General features: G+C 40.6%; 1 pseudogene; it reads left to right on the top strand.

The window, feature by feature from the left end:
* The first annotated feature begins 1277 nt into the window (after positions 1–1277).
* Positions 1278–20687, top strand: LOC117043216 (annotated as a pseudogene).
* The last annotated feature ends 561 nt before the right edge of the window (positions 20688–21248 follow it).

Genomic DNA, 21248 nt, shown 5'->3' with positions numbered 1-21248 from the left:
TAGCGGAGTATGTAACCTGAAGCGTATGTAACCTGCAGCGTATGTAACCCGAGATACCACTGTATTCCCAAGTAGATGTGCAGAGAATTGTGATGAAGACGATAAAGGGTCTGGAAACCATGCCTAGGGAGGAATGGTTGAGGAAGTTGGGTATGTTAACATCTGTGGCTGCAATGTATTCGGATTCCAAACTCTATTTATTGTTGTCAGGCAATGGCTTTGCTTCCTCTGGGTTCTTTAAAATATCTGTAATAATAGATGGGGAAACTGGGTTTGCTTCTGGCATCTCCATGCTGTCAATTAGTTCAGTGATTTTTTGCTTCTGGCTTAGAATAAGACAACCATCTTCCATCTTCTCCCTGTATCTGAATGAAATTTCTCTTAGAGTCTGGGTAGCTTAAGGCTTCCCTCATCAACAGAATTCTGGCTGGTTATATCAAAACTCCCACAAGACTGTGATCTACTCATGTGTCTAATTCAAAATCAAAACTTAGATCTCCACAAGAGGAAAAACTCAAAACCTTCTCTGCCTAGTTACTGCTCTGAGAGGGAAGAGGGAGCTAATCCCTTTCACATTGGAGACAATGGAAGTCACCATGGTCTCACCAGGAAATAGAAAAAATATCTGCTTAGAATCTCTCTTCTCTCTTAAGAAAATCTAGTCACACCCACTAAAATAATTTGAATTTTGTCTTAACTGGGCCCCCTAACCTTTGTAGAAATGGATTTGGGCCCCATGAGAGGATGTACTGTTTAGTTATTATCCTTCTTTGCTCATAATGTTGCATGTCATATGCTCTAATGTATACAAAGATATACCCTAATGCCACCATGTTAAACAGTTTCAGGATGAGATGAATAAAAACTATGCTGAAAAGAAAAATATGTGTGTTTCAATGGGAGAAATTTTGGGGAATACTGGACACTTTCAAACTAAACGCAGTTGTCCCTAATTAAAGTTGAATAATCTCATCTGCAAATGATTTCACAATGCTGCTCTGTACTCCCAGTGTAACAAACTAAGTTTACAGATAATCCTGAGTGTTGAGTTCCCAGTCTTCAAGAGCATTTGAATCTGTTCTGGAAAGCATTAGTTTCTGCAAGTAAGCACCACCCACTTGAGTAAACTTTAAACTGAAAGACAAATCATCCAATGTACAGCTTTGAATAGTTGTGGAGAAGAAAAAAAATTGGAGTGACAAAGTGGGACACTATTTACTGGATGGTTTAATGATTTTCTAGAGACAGTACCTAGGATAATATATATGCTGCTCACTTCAGTTGCAAGACATTGTCCTTGACCAAACTGCACTGTAGCTTTCATTATAACCACTGCAAAAAAAAAATTGCTTGCTGAAGCAAAATGGATTGGACAGAGCCGATTCCAGCGTTGTTTCTCTTTATCCTTATGATTTCCTTTGTTTTGAAACTGGGCACTTTCTGGAACAAGAGCTCCCAAAAACTTCCACCAGGACCAAGGCCTTTACCTCTCATTGGGAATCTCCACATCATGGATCTGAAGAGACCTTACAGAACCATGTTAAAGGTAAAGCTTCCAGTTCTTCCCATGGCAGGGCTAAAGGGAACTGGGGCAGTCCAGTCAGATGAGCGAGGTAGAAATTATTATTATTATTATTATTATTATTATTATTATTACATTTTGTTCTTTTAGAGCGTAATAATCTCATCTCCCCTTTGTGTGCTACAGAACCTTCTCTTATCTTTCCCAATAAATAATCATAGGACTTATTTGCAATTTATAACCGGTAATTTGAACAGGTGTCTGGGGGTGTCTGGTGTCAAATCACGTTTGACTCTGCCTCTGTTTGAGCCTATCTTTCTAAACTAGATTTGAGAGGTGCCATTAAAGGTATAATCACTTTCATCCTTACAACTGCCTATTTTGTTCTGGTTTTCTGTGCATTCCTAGCAATGTGGGGGCACCCACCTGGGGGCAGGGCGCCACCCCTAGAGCGCACGAGCCGTGACGTCACAACGCACACACGCATCCCGGGTAGACTGTGCGCTGCAGCCTTAAAACTTGCTGCGCCACCGCTGCCACATGATCGGAAGGCGTGCCGGCTGCTCGCGCCCGCCATCTTGGGTGGTCTGCACATGTCCACCCAAGATGGCGGGCGCGAGCGGCCGGCACCCCTTCCATGTGGCAGCACGGCAGCTTTTAAGGCTGCAGCGCACGAACAGCAGCACAGACGCTGTGCTGCTGTTCACGCACTGCAGCCTTAAAAGTTGCCCTGCGCCGCCGGCACCAATCGCGGGGGTGGGGCGCTACCCCAAGTGACACCCCCCCAGGGCGGTACCCAGAGTGGCCCGCCCCCTGCCCCCTTGCTCCGCCCCTGAGAGGAGTGCAGGTGCTCCTTCAGGTATACTGGGCCGAGGCCATTTCGGGCTTTAAAGGTCAGCACCAACACTTTGAATTGTGCTCGGAAACGTACTGGGAGCCAACAGTGGCATAGCAAGGTCAGGTGGTACCCAGTGTGGAAAATTTCTTGTCACCCCCTCCACACACATTGAATATAGATAGATAGATAGATAGATAGATATCGATATCGATATCGATATATAGATATATATATATAGCCTGCAAAAATGTTTTGACTTTATTTCATATTTTCTTACAAAGCAATGTGGATTCTAGGCCTCTCGTAACAAGTACGCGACTGCGGATAGATACCTAAATCTACAATTTAAATAAATAAACAATTTATTGTTTATTTATTTAATAAAATTTATTTTTAAAAACCTGCAAAGTGGTTTACAAAAAAAAAACCCCTGAAAAACCACAGCAGTAAAATGAAGAAAAATTAACAGCCCTACTTTAAAAGATTAAAATTACTTCAACTTCCTAAGCATCTGGGTATGCTCACCTAAACAAGAATTCTTTTAGCAGGTGCCTGAAAGGAGTCTAGCAAAGGCAGGTGCTTTGTTGCAATAAGGTGGGGACTTCCAAAGTGCAGGTGTTGTCACAGTAAACAATGCAGTACAGATATTATGTGGAACCTGTAGTAGTGCTTGAAACTAATGAAGGGGAGGTTTTATTTATTGTGATTTCACCATGCTCTGTATTATCTGAAAAGGAAAACATTTATTTATTTAAAAAGCAGGACTGCACAGCAGCAATCTACTTGCCTACGAGTCTCATCATGATCAGTGGGACTTATTCCTGAGCCAAAAGTGCATAAGATTGGCTGCAATCCTATGCACTCCTTGAATCCAACTTGTACCTAAAAATCTGCACAAACCTGCATCAGAGAATTGTAGAGTTGGAAGGGACCCCTAAGGGTCATCTAGCCAACCCCCTGGGGCAATGCAGGAATTTCAACTAGACCATCCCTGACCGATGGCCATCAGTCTTCTGTTTTTTCCCTCAGCTAGGACACACAACAACGGAGACTGGAGGTGGGAGGAAAGATAAATTTTGATGAGGAAAAGACAATAGGGCTGTTTTGTCAGGTGTGTGCAGCCACAGCTTGAAGACTTTGCACAGAGAGGAACCCCACGTATGTTTCCCCGCATGTAATGTAACAGGCAGGAAGCCAGCTCAGATAGCGAGAAAGACATTGGGGGAGGACAGGACAAAAGAGTACCAAAGTCTGTCCATTTTATCCTCTTTGGGATGGTGGCACTAGGGCTCTGGAATGCTGCCAGAGCTCTGGCACCACCCTCCCAAAAATATTTACTTACCTTCAATGCATTGTTACCACTGTTATTTTATAGTAGAGATCATTTTTAAATTAAACACTTTCTCTAAAATTAAAAAGGCAGAAGTAATCAGTAGCATAGCTATCAAAGGAAAGGCGAGAGAATGGTCCCTAATCGATCTGTTCAATGTTATGTTGTTAAGTGAAGCTAAACCCCCCACTGCAGCCTTGACAGAGGAAATGAGGCACGTTCATTTTATGTTACACGGATAAGATCATTTTAGTATGGTAACCCCATCCTGAGAATGGAGGCTAGCACGTGAGCAAATTCTGCAAAGGTTGGTGATAAAATTAATGCCCAAAATTACTGCAACATTTTCTTCAGAAGACATTTCTGCATCACTGTATCACCCATTTTTATACAAAATTTGGATTACCTGAAGGCCACTCTGAAAATCTGTATAAATACTTGGTCATTAAAAATAACATAAAACAAATGTCAACACACAATGAAAACTGTGCACAAAAGCATGGTTTTATAAACTTTGTCACCATCCTTGGGGAGAGGGATAGGAATGTACCGCTGACTGTACTCAGCCTTGAGATGGGAGACTGAAAGGGCTTTAAAAAAAAAAAAGTCTTGTGTCTAGGAATATTTTTCTGCCAAAGCATCAGACTGCTTGTCAAAAGTATGAACTTCATTAATTGACCCTATTTAAAGGAATTAAAGAAATGGGAGTGCCTGACCACCTTATCTGTCTCCTGAGAAATCTCTATGTGAGACAAGAAGCAACAGTCAGGACTGGGTATGGAACAACTGATTGGTTCAAAATTGGGAAAGGAGTACGACAAGACTGTATATTGTCTCCCTGCTTATTCAACTTATATGCAGAATACATCATGCGAAAGGCTGGACTGGATAAATCCCAAGCTGGTATTAAGATTGCCGGAAGAAATATCAACAGCCTCAGATATGCAGATGACACAACTTTGATGGCAGAAAGTGAGGACGGATTAAAGAACCTCTTAATGAGGGTGAAAGAGGAGAGCACAAAATATGGTCTGAAGCTCAACATCAAAAAAACTAAAATCATGGCCACTGGTCCCATCACCTCCTGGCAAATAGAAGGGGAAGAAATGGAGGCAGTGAGAGATGTTACTTTCTTGGGCTCCATGATCACTGCAGATGGTGACAGCAGTCACGAAATTAAAAGACGGCTGCTTCTTGGGAGAAAAGCTATGATAAACCTAGACAGCACCTTAAAAAGCAGAGACATCACCTTGTCGACAAAGATCCGTATAGTTAAAGGTATGGTTTTCCCAGTAGTGATGTATGGAAGTGAGAGCTGGACTACAAAGAAGGCTGATCACCGAAGAATTGATGCTTTTGAATTATGGTGCTGGAGGAGACTCTTGAGAGTCCCATGGACTGCAAGAAGATCAAACCTATCCATTCTGAAGGAAATCAACCCTGAGCGCTCACTGGAAGGACAGATCCTGAAGTTGAGGCTCCAGTACTTTGGCCACCTCATGAGAAGACCTCGACTCTCTGGGGGAAAAACCTCTGATGTTGGGTAGATTGAGGGCACAAGGAGAAGGGGATGGCAGAGGGCGAGATGGTTGGACAGTGTTATAGAAGCTACCAACATGAATTTGACAAAACTCTGGGAGGCAGTGGAAGACAGGAGTGCCTGGTGTGCTTTGGTCCATGGGGTCACGAAGATTCAGACACGACTAATTGACTAAACAACAACAAAAGGAATTGGTTAGTTAGCCACAGAATTGCTTTGCTGATTTTTTTCTTCTTTTAATTACACAACAGCTAGGGGGTTGGAAGTGTGATCAAGGCAAGCACACAGAATCCTGGAACTATTAATCAGCCGTCACCAGGCTCCTTGAGTGTCTGTCAGCACAAGCAATAAATGCAATAATATTAGTGAGATGGCAGGTCTGAGGAAATCACTGAGGGTCACTTGTGTAGATCTGCATGAAGCAAGCCATGTGGGCTAAATATTAACTGTGCATATTGCATTCATCAGATGCATCAGTCAAAATAACTTGCCGCCCCCTCCTTCCCGCTCCACTCCATTGTTTGCTCGCCTACCCTGCCTCCTTCCCATCCTCTCCCCTTCCTTCCTTCCTGCCTGCCTGCCTGCCTCCTCCAGCTGGGAGTGTGGGAGTAATGCCATGCTTGCCGCCAGTGTGCCAGCAGGGTGGCAAATGTCAGCTCCTGTCAGGATGGCACCCGGGGTGGACCGCACCCAGCGCACCCACATTGCTCACCTCTGGGGGCCAATGTTGGTTTTTCAGGATCAGTGTTATATGGTCTCGGCAGCCACTCCCAGTCACCAGTCTAGCTGCCACATTCTGGATTAGTTGCAGTTTAAGGGTCACCTTCAAAGGTAGCTCCACGTGGAGCGCATTGCAGTAGTCTAAGCAGGAGATAAGTAGAGCATGCACCACTCTGGCAAGACAGTCTGTGGGCCTGTAGGGTCTCAGCCTGCATACCAGATGAAGCTGGTAGACAGCTGCCCTGGACACAGAATTGACCTGCATCTCCATAGACAGCTGTGAGTCCAAAATGACTCCCAGGCTGCACATCTGTTCCTTCAGGGGCACAGTTACCCTATGCAGGACCAGGGAGTCCTCCACACCTGCCTGCCCGCCCCCTGTCCCCCAAAACAGTACTACTGTTATGTCAACCTCAATCTGCCAGAATATGAAAAAAGGCAACACGTAGACCAATGTATAGGGCAAAATGTTTCTTGTAATGTCAAATAATATACAGCAAACTTTTATAATGTCAAATAATATGCAACGAAGACAGCATTCCGGGTAAGTACACTGTTTCGGTATATCTTCTTCAGTTCATAACTTGATAAACAAACTTCTTACGTGGAGTAGTGGTCATGCCCGCCCTGTGTCCCCCCAAACAATACTGCTGTTATGTCAGGATTCAACCTCAATCTGTCAGCTGCCACCCATTCTCCAACCGCCTCCCGACACTCACACAGGACCTTCACCACCTTCACTGGTTCTGATTTAAAAGAGAGGTAGAGCTGGTTACAATCCCCATACTGATGAACACCCAGGCCAAACCCCCTGATGATCTCTCCCAGTGGCTTCATGTATATGTTAAAAAGCACGGGGGAGAGGATGGAACCCTGAGGCACCCCACATGTGAGAACCCAGGGGTCTGAACACCCATCCCCCACCACCACTTTCTGAACACGGCCCAAGAGGAAGGAGCGGAACCACTGTATAATGGTGCCCCCAGCTCCCAGCCCCTCTAGACGGTCCAGAAGGATGTCATGGTTGATGGTATCAAAGGCCACTGAGAAATCCAGCAGAATTAGGTAACAGATTTCACCTTTGTCCTTAGCCCGCCGCAGATCATCGACCATCACGACCGTTTCAGTCCCATGATCAGCCCTTAATCCCAACTGGAAGGAAGCTAAATGGTCCACATCCTCCAGGCATGCCTGGAGTTGTTCAGCAATCACCCGCTCAATCACCTTGCCCAAGAATGGAAGATTTGCAACTATGTGATAGTTGGACATATTGGCTGGGTCCAAAGATTTATTTTTTACTAAGCAGTTTTATAACCACCACTTTCAGTGGATCTTAGAAGGCTCCTTAACAGAGGGAAGCATTCACCATCCCACAGAGCTTTTATGAGCCAGGATGGGTAAGGATCAAGGAGACAGGTACTCAGTTTCACTCATCCAAGCAGCCTGTCCACATCCTCGCAGGTAACAGATTGGAATTCCAGAAATCAAGAACTCTATCCTGCCCTGGCCCTGCTCCCACGGTGAAGTCTACTGAACTGGGTGAAAGGGCTGAGCTGCTGTATCATGAGTCCAGCAACTGTTGCTGCTACAGCTATTAGTAGCAAATGTCTTGAAGAGCATTGTGACATAGACAATGCTCTTTTACTTTATCATTATGTTATCTGGATTCTGTGTTGCAGGGTGATTTGCAAAGATACATAAAGGGAATTCATTCCACAAAATTGCTATTCTTAAGTCATATGTTTTCAGCTCGGTCCAAGATAGAAGAAATATCTATCAAGTTCAATAGTAGTTATTAAAAAAAACAAAAACCTTGAAAATATCTAAGTCAACTTGCTACTAGATTCTGTGGAATGTTATAAAATAGTCTTTACTCTTAAGTAAACATGCAAGCTTATGCAGGTCTTGGTTCTGTCAGAGATTATTTACATTAATATATTCTTTGGGTATGCCAGAACTCTGTTTCTCACTTTTTCTTCTGTTGAATTTCAGTTGTCAAAGCAGTATGGCCCTGTCTTCAGCTTCCAAATGGGACCCCGGAAAACGGTGGTGTTGACAGGATATGAGACAGTAAAGGAGGCTCTTGTTAATCAGGCGGACGCATTTGCAGACAGGCCCATCGTTCCAATGTTTCAAGAGCTTTCACAAGGCTTTGGTGAGGCACTTCCCTTTCTATTGGAACTGGTAATGCTTGCAAACACTCACTGGTCCCGTCAGGTGAACACATCTTTTCCCAAGAAATGTTTCGTAGGATGTGCGTTTGCAAAGCAAGTTAGCGAAATCCATTGTTTCCTGTGGGGAAAATCGTTGTTAATTTTGAACCAACCTTAGTGCCTTTGACAGTGACAGAGTATCTGCAGGCATTAGGCTGAGAATGTCACAAAAGTGTTGCCTGTGGATTTCTGCAGATCAAGCTAAACATTGAAAAGAGTAGACCAGGCCAGCTTTTTTTTTTTTTTTGGTCTTGACTTTCAGTAGATCAGTGGGGCTCTATTGAAGAAACAAAATGGATGACCATTTAAAGCAAACCTTTCCCATTCCCAACTTCTTCCCAGCAGTCATATTGTAGAGCTGGGGAAGAATGGGACAGGAGAATGTAATAGTTGTCACATGTGAATTCTGAATAATTGTCACATGGAAAAGGAATGTCACACACCAAGCGGAAGCTGACTGACCATTTCTGGCCCAGCCTATGCAGAAAGGAACATGAAGGAGCCATAATGTCTGCCCATGGAATACAAAGTTCTGCTGGGACCCCTGACATGTACAAACCACCTTCCACTCTATGCTACACTTTGTAATGCAGAATATTGATCATTGTGTTCTCAGGTCATGCTCTGATGGCACATCTACCAGCTACTTTGTCAAAGCTCAGAAGTCTGAGTCTGAATGGGAGAATAGCTAGGATCCATTCTCAGTTCCGTGGAAGAAATGAAAAACACAATTTATTGATTCTTTGTTCAATGGCCATGCAGACATGAAACCTTTCATCCTGTCTCTTCAGGTGTAACTCTGTCTAATGGTGAAACTGGAAAGTGATGCGACGGTTTGCTTAAGCACATTGCGGGACTATGGAATGGGAAAGAGGACCATAGAGGAAAGAATTGTTGAGGAATGCAGTGTCCTGATAAAGAAATTTGAATCTTACGAAGGTGGGTTGGTGTTTTCCTCTAGTGCATAGCTACACTACTGTAATTTAAAGGTGCCAAGAGTATTTTGTTACATATTCCTAACTTCCAGAAGCACAGGTCCCAGGGTTTCCTACAATTGGTCTGTTCCTGTAATGTGCAGATTGTACTGCAATATCTCCTGTGACTTCCAAGCATTTCTTAACACAGCTATGGCCACATCCAGCAGCACTTAGGATTAGTTTCTTTGATAAATGAGGTCTACACATAGGTAAGCTGCCAGCAACAAAGAGCAGACTTTTTTAAAAAATGCCCTTTCCATACTTGGAATTTCAAGAGAATATTTTTGTTTAATTGTCACCATTCCCAGGGTTCCCTGTGGAGACGTAATTGGTCAGTTCCTGTAGTGTGTAGATTATACTCCAATAGCTGCTGTGACTTCCAAGTCCTTTTAAGCATTTCTTAGGCCAGCTATGGCCACATCCAGCAGCACTTAGGATCAGTTTCCTTGATCAATGAGGTCTACACATAGGTAAGTTTTCAGTGGGGAATTAAGGCAACAAAGAGCAGACTTACAAACAATGCCCTCTCCATATTTTTGTTTAACTGTCATATGTCTGTATAGGAAAGCCGTTTGAGACCACAACTATATGAATGCAGCTGTTGCCAATATTATAGTGGCCATACTACTAGACAAACGATTTGATTATGAAGATCCCACATACATAAGACTTCTGAAGTTGATCAATGAAAATATCCGGCTTTTCGGAAGCTCTTCAGTCACGGTAATCTATTTTTCCAATTAAAACAAACAAACAGTTGATTTTAATAACAGTCAGGATTTTAAAGAAAATATATACAAATGCATTACCGATGGTATTTAACACCAATGAAATTGTCGAAGGTGTATAAGGGAAGCAATAACATTTGTTGGAGGTGTAAAAAAGACCCGGGTACTTTTATGCATATTTGGTGGAACTGCAAAGAAATAAAGAACTTTTGGGGGGGAAATATATAATGAAATTTAAAAAATAGTCAAATAGTCATTTTTAAAAATCCTGAAATATTTCTACTAGAATTCTGGGTGATGAAATAAAAGAAAGGATAAATGCCTACTTATGTACGCCACAACAGCGGCGATGCTTCTGATTGCTAAAAAATTGGAAGAGCACAATGATTTCAAATATGGAAGACTGACAAGAAAAATCAATAGGATATCAGAATATGGCTAGGAAAATAGGGGAAGTCAAAGGAGTGACAGAACAGGCAATAGAAAGAGATTGGGAAGCATTTAAAAACTATATAGGAAATATAGTAGAAAGAGCCAATCTACTAACAACCGTATAGGTGGACTAAAAACAAATTTTAATAAGGAGTTAAGACAAAATTTAGGTATACAAAGAGATATAGTAACATTAACTTCAATAACCTGAAAGGCTGGAAGTGAACACGTGGGGGGGGGCAAAGACTGGTTTATCCTGTATGTAACTCCATGTATGTACTGTATACATTTCTTTTGTTAAGCATGTTTGTGATATATTTATTTTCTTACTTCTTCTCTTTTCCTTGTTGTGTGGGATATGTATTCTGTTTTAAAAGAATTTAAATAAAGTTGGTTTTTAAAACAGTCATCCCTTAACTATAACAAAGTCTCTTTTGCACACAACCCTTTCTGGCCTCACTGCCATCGGACTCCAAGGACAAAGAAGAACAAGTGATAGTTGGTTCCATGATGGCTCAGAAGGGGCCTCCAAGGGCAGATCTCCCTCTCTGAAGGCGAACCTCCAGAGGAGAAACCATCGTAGCCTATTATCCTGGGGTTGCACATAAATAACACTGTCCTGAGGTACCCCGTCCCCCATTCCAAATGCCATTCAAGAGCTTTGTTTTGTATTTGGGCAGCCATGCTTTGAGAGACCCAGTTGAGAGAACTGTACTGAGCTTTCATAATGTCTCTTTTTCTTTTTTCACATTTATATCCTTTCAGCTGTATAACATGTTCCTGCTCTTGGCTTTCTTCTGGGGGCTCATAAGACTGTCATTCAAAACAGAGATGAGCTGTTTGCCTTCATAAATGCCACCTTCATAAAACACCTCAGAGATCTGGATGAAAATGACCAGAGGAGCTTCATTGACTCATTTCTTATCCAACAGCAAGAGGTAATGGAGTCTTTAAAGTTGGTCCAGAATAAGCGTTGACATTTTCAATTCATGTTTTAAGGGCATATTCACAAGTGAATGCATAAGGAGTAGTCTGGAAGTCTCACTTCAGAAGGGACCAACCTGGCATACTTCAGCCATTGTTAAGTGTTACAGAATTGGCCTCTGCAGGGGCAAAGGTTGCAATGCTCCTCAGCATTTCTGGAAAAAAAATCCCTGATCAAGAAAACATGCAATTATAGATAATTATGCAGTGATGAGAGGTATCAAGTTATGAATACTGGTTGCCAGATTCTCTTTTGATACAAGGGGGGATGGGGTAATGCCTCATGTGCTCAGAGGAAGGCGTTCTTCACACTGGAAGAGATAGGAAGCTTTGAGGGTGAGAGGCATCTCAGAGCAAGGAAAACACATTGGCCTATGCACTGCACAATTACCCTTAAATTAGGGCTTCAGTTCTTTTGACCATTACTATGGTTGGAAATGAATACAGCTGTATGAAGGGATGAAACAATTAAAAGCAGTTGTTGTGAAGCCTGAAGAGATTGATGGAATTATGATTAAAGTTGTTAAAAGATGATTGGAGGTAGCAGAGTTTGGATTTAGAAAGAGAGATTCTAGTTAACAAACTCAAATGAATAAACAGGCAGAAAAGCCCCTCACCTCATAGGTTTGGAAAATGACTGGAAGAAATTGCAAAAAAGAGAGAATTATTTCCTTTCTTTAAACTGAAGTGAAGCATGACCAACTAGAAATAAGACTGGAATGTGGCACTGAGTATGATTTAATGAAGGTACATTATGCAAATAAGTATGGACTATTGTACTGTTAAGATTTGTTGGAACCATTGACAACTCATCTTATTGAAACAGAGAAAGTCTGTTTAGACACTAGATGAGAACAACAACTAAAGAAAGAGCTATATTTGGACTTTAGAACTGAACATGGTGAACCCAAGAGGCCTGGGAGTAAAGATTGAAAAATATCATCTAGCAGAATAAGAAAAAGCTAGATATTAATACAACTAGAAGTTATTCTGGAATGCAAAATCTGAATGCTTTGAATAATAGTTACATACTTGGCAGTCAAAGAAGCAGAAGACTCCTTTTCCTCCTTTGTTTATTTTTTTCTTAGCTTGCTTTTTCTGTGACTTTTAATCATTGTTAGTTCTCTGTCAGTTCTATCTATATGTATGTTTTCTTTTTGAAGTTACATATTTTGGATAAAGTTTGGATAAATTTTGGATGAAAGGATCTGTGTGAGATGCAGAGAGGATCCCTCAGGGTGAGAAGCTGAGGAAAGAGGTTGGGAACTGTTAGGGTTCACTCTTCTGGGTCTGGGATAAGGGTTAAGGTGTAAGTGAAAAAGAGCTTAGAATTATTATCCCCCCCTTCTTTTTCTTTTCTCTTTAAAAAAAAATCACTTCTTTTTTGGTGAATTTAAATAGTGAAAAACACCCCACTGCTGGATGGTGTCATACAGCAACTATTGAATGAACAATTGGAAGAATTTAGAGCTGAGATACATTAAATTGTTGATAAAACTGGATTGGACAAAGATGAGACCAGAGAAGTTACAGAGTACTTTGGGGGGAAATGCTGATGGAGGATTGCCAGATGAGGAGAATGGAATGGTAAAGTGGGAGGCAATAGATTATGAAATCAAGAGGATATCCACAGAGGTGCCTGGAGGGGTGGAAACAGCCAAAAGGAAGGAGAGGAAGGAAACCCTGGACAGGAGAGATTAAGAAATCTCCTGAGCTGGCAGAGATAGAGTTGAGTAAGAAAGACCTCTGCGTACAATTGGAATGAAATTAGTGGGGAAAGCTATTCAGCCTCTGGCAACATTCTTGGAAATAGAAGAGGAAATGGAAGCCAATAAAAAGGATGGAAAACCATAGCCAACAGGAAATGGGATTGGAAGATATTGATCTGGGTGTGAAATAATGATTATACAATAAGTACATATCTATGGATCATCATCTCATTATATGACCACAGGCAAGAGCCTCATGAGGAAATAAAGATCAAGGATTTATTGTTTCTTAGTATTGGATGTAAAGTCATTTTGTTGGCGGAAAAATATTGGTGACTTTTATCCATAACAGTACTTGCATACCTCTTTTAGATTTTGTGTGTGAAAGGAAAAATTAATGATTTCCAGATGCCCAGATTTGAAGACTGGGAAAACATTACCTAATAGAAGGAGGAACAGTTGATACCACCATGGAGCAAACATTGTGAATACTTTGAATAACTTTATATATACAGTTGACAGGCAGAGTACTGGAAGACCTTTTTATTCATTCATTCATTTTTCTTTTCTTTTTTTTTCATTCCCTTATTATTTTCTCTTTCTTAATTTCTTCTTCTTCTTCTTCTTCTTCTTCTTCTTCTTATTATTAGCATTATTTTTAAATTTTGCTTCACTTTGTTTTTTGTTGTCCTCCACTCTGTGTTAAGGAGGGGGTTTCGTGCCGATGACGGTGATGGGTGGTTGATGAAGAGGCAGGGAAGGGAAGATCTCCCAGGGTGGGAGGCTGGGTGAAGAAAGGGAAACTCCCAGGTGAGAGCTGGGAGGGTTCAGCTCTTTCTGTATGGGACAAGAGTCAAGGTCTACCTGTGAGAGAGGACATGGTACTCTTCTTTTTCTTTATTTTTTTTGTTTTTATTTTGTTTAGATTGTTTAGATTAGTTTGTTTTTTATTATAATGTATTATGAAATATCTTAATAAAATCATATATATGTACACACACACACCACACACACACACACGTACCTTGGTTCTCGAATTTAATCTGTTCCGGGAGTCCGTTCGACTCCCAAAATGTTTGAAAACCAAGGCGCCTTCACTTAATCAGAAGAGGTGGAAGCCACATCGGCCGTTCGGCTTCCAAAAAAACCTTCACAAACTGGAACACTCACTTTCGGGTTTTGCAATGTTTGAGAGCCAATTTGTTCGACAGCTATGGCATTTGACTAGCAAGGTACCAGTGTAGTTGGACCTTTAAAATATGCCCTTTAAATTTCCTTCCAAAGTTCCCCACTTCCACTAGCAAAAAAAACCCAAACAAACATTTGGTATGTTAGAAATATTTTGCTTATAAACTCTCCAGAGGTAGGATTTGTGTGCTTTTCCAAATAACATTCTCTCCCAAGACAGAAAAATGGCAACAACAATTCAGAAAAAGGTTGTACATTGTTTGCAAATTGGTACAGTTCCTAAATTACTGGAATTGGAACATAGTTTGTGAGAGGACTCATCAAGTTCATGAGATAGACTGAAGGACTACAAAGGCTTGATGGCCTAATTCCTCCCAAACTGAGGTAAGCATGGCAGAATAGCTTACTATATAGCCATGCTGTTGTTGTTGTTGTTGTTGTTGTTGTTAACTACATTTTTATATACTGGTAGTCCTTCGTCCGAAGATAATTGGAAGGTTTACAACATCCCACAAATGGGGAGCTGCTGCAAAAGGCCCGTTCTCATGTTGCCACCCTCCATTGCTGTTGTGGAGGAGCCACATTAAGAAGGCCCTCAGTTGATTAGTGCAGGATCCGGGTCGATTATATGGGGAGAGGTAGTCCTTGAGGTATTACAGTCCTCAAGGTCAGACTGGGATTAATAGTTTTAAGTATGCTGATTATCTGAGGCAGGTTAGCCCACAGTAGGAAAGCATTTGCTCTGTGGCAATAGGCCAGGTATTTATCCTCCTACCTCTTAATCACCACAGTTAAGATTCTTCCCTTTTCTCCTTCCTCTCTTCACTCCCCTCGGGGCTCCCAGTGGGACAGGCAGATATTACAACCAGCAAGTCTATTGGTATTACTCTTCCTGTTGGACAGTGTGGCTGAAGAGAGTAGCAATCTCCAAAATATGAAGGGCGCCACATTGTCTATCTCAGTTTAATGAAACATTTCCAGATTAATATGTGGTATTTCTGTGTCATTTTTCCATTTTAGACTATGAGTAAATACATTAAAGATGTTACGAGATGTTCAATTGAGAACCACACATGTCAGCAGAAAACAACACTTTATGTTAACCTTGCTTTCAAATCTCCACAAGTGTTCACCAGAAATGATGCCTTCCATGTATACATTCATATAATACTGTGCAGGTTTGTGGGGCAGTCTGCATGATGCCTACGTATGTTCCAGCTTGTGGGGATCTTGTACCCATTAAGGGTTAATTCTAATGGAGGAATCTAATGTTGAATCTGTCCGACAAGTTTCTTTGTGAGAAATACTGCCACTAGTTCCTTTGTCTAAACCAGGGGTTTTCAACCTGGTCCCCACCACCCACTAGTGGGCATTTCAGGATTCCAGGTGGGCATTAGTGGGCAGTGGGTATAAAAAACAAAGAGAAGAAGGGGCTGGATTGCCAAGCTTCCCTGACCTCCTCTCTTAGCTGGTAGATGCAGAACAACAGCTGTGACTATGCAGAAGCAAGTCGTTTTAGGGTGTTGATGCTGAGCCCCTCCATCTTAGGCTTGGGTTGTATATATGTGTAAATAAGCCCTCTTTCATCATGATGTCATAGTCTGGAAAACCTGGAATCTTTCACTGTTCGGCGATTGGGGTGATGTGAATGATACTTTGGATCATCAGGTCCCTGTCAAGCATTCATTTTTATCTTTGCTCGTGAAGTTTTCTCACTCCATTCATTTTAAACCAGTTCATACTCTTTGCAACCAGGAGGAGAAGAAGAACAAGACGAATGCATATTTCCATAACGGAAACTTAACAGTTATTGTGGCCAACTTATTTGCTGCTGGCATGGAGGACCATTTCTACCACACTGCGCTGGGGGCTGTTACTGATGATGAAATATCCTGAAATTCAGAGTGAGTGCTTTTCATTGGTTGGCTCCCATCATTCTGAGATAGCTTAATTCCAGTTATATGTAACTATTAAAGAGAGAAAATATTTATAATGTTCAATCATAAGTTTAACATTTCAACCTGAACTCCCTTCTCCCTCTTTCTGTGGTTCTTTACATTTCGTTTCATCTTCCTGCATACTCCAAATTATCTCAACATATTCTTTTAGATATGTATTGCCGTATCTATCCCATAAATATACGAAACTGCAGGTTTTTACATTAATTCTGCCAATATCTTAGTATGTTTACAGTTTGCTTGTAAATACTCAATAAACCATTTCCATTCCTTTCTTTTTAAAAAATGGTTATCTTGATATATTATTCTCACAGTAATTTCGCATTTCTGTGTAGTCCCATTAACTTCTGTATCCATTCTTCTCTTGTCGGACATATTCTTCCTTCCATTTTGGGGCAAATTACATTCTTGAAGCTGTGCTTGAATACATAAATAAATTATATACTGTTTAGGTAGTTCTGATCCCAAAATTCCCAAAAGAAAAGCTTCTGTTTTTTCAGTTCATTATATATCATTTCCCAGTAAGCTTTAACCTTATTACTAGACCACCACATATGAAAAACGGTACTTTCTTTCTCTTTACGTTTCCAGCAAATATTCAATTTGGGTTTATAAATTTGAGCCAATCTATTAGGTGTTAGGTACCATTTATACAACATTTCCATATAGTTTTCTCTTAAACTATAACATTCTGTAAATTTTATATCCACATTCGATAAACTTTCCCATGCATCCATTTCTATATACCGGTAATTACCAATAACTATTGTCCAGAGTATCATTGAAAATTTCACTTGTTCATCCTTTGTCTCCCATTCCAATAACTCTTATACATTTTAGATATCACTTTAATATTACTGATTAACATGTCTCTTTCTAGTTGTGAGGTTTGTTCCCCAACTACCCGCTTCATATCCTTTTTAAATACTTCATTCAAATGATGATATTGTAAACATGGTGATATTTTTAAATTTAAATTCTCCAAAGGTGAAACCCATAGTGGTGTTTTGGTCTCCAACAGGCTTTTATACTTATCCCAATAGCCTAATACTTCTTGATCATTTAATACATTTTCATTAAGTCTCCATCTCACTGGGAAACCTGTCCCTGTTCTTAATTCCACCATTATAGAGTTGTGGTCTCATAATGTTCTTGATAGAATCTTTACCTTAGTATACATCTTTACCTTAGTATACAAATCTTTAGAAGTCCGTACAGAGTCTTTTCAGCTCGCAAATAATTTGCAGTTGAATAAAATGTACATTGTCCTGTGGGTGTTTTTCTTTCCAAATGTCAATTAAACTTAAATTGTCAGTCATCCTAAAAAAAGCATTTGGTAGCTTGCCTGCTTTTGTTTCATTTTTTCTTAGAATCCTGCCCCAATCTAGAGGCTAAACCATTCATATCGCCCATCAAAATCACCTTTTCATTCAGATGTTTCAAATAATATTTCTTCCAGCCTCTTTTAAAGATCTGATCTTTTTTTCTCATTAGGTGCATACACACCATTAATAATATTTTTTCCATGTGATGGTATCTGAGTTATCATTATTCTTCCTTGTTCATCTTTGAACAAGGGTTAATTCAATGGTGTAAAGAAAATAATCTTATGCTTAACACCAAAAACAACCAAAGAACTTATAATTGACTTTAGGAGAAAGAAAAGTGTATTTTTACCATTGCACATAAATGGCGAGGAGGTGGAGAGGGTTGGCAGTTTTAAATACCTGGGCATTTACATCTCCGAGGACCTCTCATGGACTGTAAATATTAATCTGGCTGTGAGGAAGGTGCAGGGGAGGTTGTATTTCCTGAGAATGCTCAGGGGATTGAATCTATCTCAGCACCTACTCCTGTCCTATTATCACAGTACCATTGAGAGTGTCCTTAACCTATAGTATACTATCGTGGTATGGGAGCAGCTCTGTAACGGATAAAAAAGCTTTACAGAGAATAATAAAATTGCCCAGAATGTTATTGGGCTCCAACTACCAACCCTGGACGAGATCTTCACGTCTCGCTGTTTGAAGAATTCACACAACATCCTGAGAGATCCCACCCATCCTGCTCACAACCTTTTTGAAACTGTTGCCTTCGGGCAGAAGATACAGATAATGAAAACTCGAACCACACGCCTTCTGAATAGTTTCTATCCAAGAGCTTTGATTGCACTTAATAATGATCTCAGGGTCAGTAGTAAGTAATAGTAAGCAGTGAGTAGTAAGGAATGAGACAGGCTTTTAGGTTATGCTATGCTTTTAATAGGTTATGTTATACTCTGGATTATGTTATGTTTTAATAGATTATGTTTTAATAAGGATGAGAGTGTTGGAGATATGTGCAAATGTATATGGTAAATCCGGGTCTTTGGGTGTTTGATTTTCGTTGTTGTGTATACTGTGTATATACGGACAATGACAATAAATAAATCTATCTATCTAAATGCTTTGGGTCCAACCCTGGTTTTATACACATTACAACTTCTCTCCTATTTCTTATATCAGAAGGTACAAAGTCCTTTCTTGACCTTTTATTAACTTTTATTTATCCAAGTATAACTTCTTTACAACATGTTCATTTTTATAGATTTAGTCTTATTATTTATAGAATTTTCAAAGCCATCTTGTTGCATATTTACTTCTGTTTCATCTTCCACCTCTGTTGAATCTTCCTCTTCTTGTCCAGCTTCCCTTCCAAATGCTCTTTCTCCAGCTAACTCTTGCCCATATTTTCTCCAAATTTGTCTAGCTCTGTAGGATCACGAAATCTTTGTTTTTGACATTTCTATGTAAAATATACCACTTCAGGATATTCCCAGTGATGATATCTTAGTAATCATCCTGGATGAATTTCTCTCCATCAGGTTGTTGGCTAAATGTTTGACCTGTTTAAAATATTACTGTATCATATTCTAGAGATTAAATTTGTGAGTCCACAGAATTGAAGAACCAGTTTATAGCAGTTCTAAGCTGCATAGATTAATATTTTGAGAGACAAAAGCCAAAATCAAAGAGATACTCTTAACAGAAAAATGAATGCTTTTCTTTTTGTTTCCCCCAGTAAAGGTCCAAGAAGAAATTGCAAAGGTTGTTGGATCTTCTCAGCCAAGGATTGAACACCGGACAAAAATGCCTTATACAGATGCCGTGGTCCATGAGATCCAGAGGTTTGCCAATGTTAACCCAACCAACCTGCCACATGCCACGGCTACAGATGTTACCCTTAATGGCTACTTCATTCCAAAGGTGATCCTTTTCACTGAACTGCTGTCTACTAGTTACAATATATTTTAAGGTTTCACTGGGAGTAAGCCCCATGGACTTCAGTGTGAGTGACATCAGTGCAGACTTGTATAGGATTCCACTGTAAGCAAGCAAACCACCCTTCAGAAGCTGTCAGGCATCAGCTTTTAACCCATTAAACCAGTGTTTTTCAACCTTTTTGGGGCAAAGGCACACTTGTTTCATGAAAAAAATCACGAGGCACACCACCATTAGAAAATGTTAAAAAATTTAACTCTGTGCCTATATTGACTATATATAAAGTAATTCTCTTGAATAGGAATCAAAGAACACAATTTTTCCCACGGCACACCAGGCAACATCTCGCGGCACACTAGTGTGCCGCGGAACAGTGGTTGAAAAACACTGCATTAAACAGATCTCAATGGGAAAGAGCACAAGGTAGAAAAATAAACTAATTCTGGTGGGAGACCATGGTTTATACGTTAAAGTTTTTCAAACTAAAGACATTTCTCAGATGAACTCAAATCTCATTACTCCTGCACTCAATATTTATTGTACCAGAGGCATATAATTTATTTTAAAATAGCTCTTGCTTTGCCTTTGCAGGGGACTTTCATCATACCATTGCTGTCCTCTGTGTTGCATGATGAATCTCAATGGGAGAAACCACATAAATTCTATCCTGAGCATTTTCTTAATTCTGATGGAAAATTCGTAAAGAGAGACGCTTTCATGCCCTTCTCCGCAGGTAAGATTTTTTTCTTCCTTTTGTGTATATCTGTATAGTGTGTGCTTAGTCAATGGGATTTCTACCATGTCTAGAATGTGACTATTGTGCAAAGTAAAGAATCACATCAGTTGCTGTGGCCATTTCTGCAACTACATCGGGCCACCATTGGGGTGCGGCCCCTAAAATGTTGCTCACCAGGGAATGTGCCCCTCAGGCTGAAAAAGATTCCCTCCCACCCCTCATGGGAGTTCATGACTCTTTTAAGATGGGAACCATGAGCTGTTATTTTATCAATGCATTTTAGTCTGCTTTAAAGTATTTGTGGGCTTATTAAGCAACTGCTAAACCCGTTTCTCTGCTGCCTGTGCTTCCTTACAGGTCGGAGAGCATGTTTAGGTGAGACTCTTGCCAAAATGGAACTCTTCCTCTTCTTCACAAGTCTCCTGCAGAAATTCCACCTTCCAGACACCCCCTGGAACATCTCAAGAAGACCTGGACCTTACTCCTGCTATTGGGCTTACAACATCACCCATGCCACACCAGCTCTGCGCTCTGCCATGTTTCTAAGACTCACAAGTTAGTGGGTTGCTTAGCCTACCTGTGTTGGCAATGCAAGCCTTTCTTAATACACCCCTGTTCCTTCTACAAGGGTATATGGGTGGAGTAGCCTACTGGTGGAATTGGTTGCCTGCTTTCTCACAAACCTGAAGTGTTCCCCTTTACCTGCCATACTGCAGAATCCCAAGAAACTAGCATTGGAGTTTTTTGTATTCCCATGTTAACATATACCTTCAAATATCTTGAAGCATCATATTCCCATGTAGATGTGCAGAGAATTGTGACCAAGGCGAAAAAAGGGTCTGGAAACCATGCCTTATGAGGAATGGTTGAGGAAGCTGGTATGTTACATCTGTGGCTGCAAAGTATTCGGATTCTGAACTGTATTTGTGTTGTCAGGCAATGGCTTTGTTTCCTCCTGGTTCTTTAAAAAGTCCTGTCATAATAGATGTGGCCACTGGGTTTCCTTTTGGCATCTCCATACTGTCAAATAGTTCATTGACTTTCTGCTTCTGGCTTAGAATAAACAACCAACTTCCATCTTCTCTCTGTATCTGAATTAACTTTCTCTGAGAG

The sequence above is a fragment of the Lacerta agilis genome, chromosome 3 (assembly GCF_009819535.1).
Source record: "Lacerta agilis isolate rLacAgi1 chromosome 3, rLacAgi1.pri, whole genome shotgun sequence".
NCBI lineage: Eukaryota > Metazoa > Chordata > Lepidosauria > Squamata > Lacertidae > Lacerta > Lacerta agilis.
The sequence above is the reverse complement of the archived record's forward strand: the minus strand, read 5'-3'. Positions and strand labels throughout refer to the sequence as shown.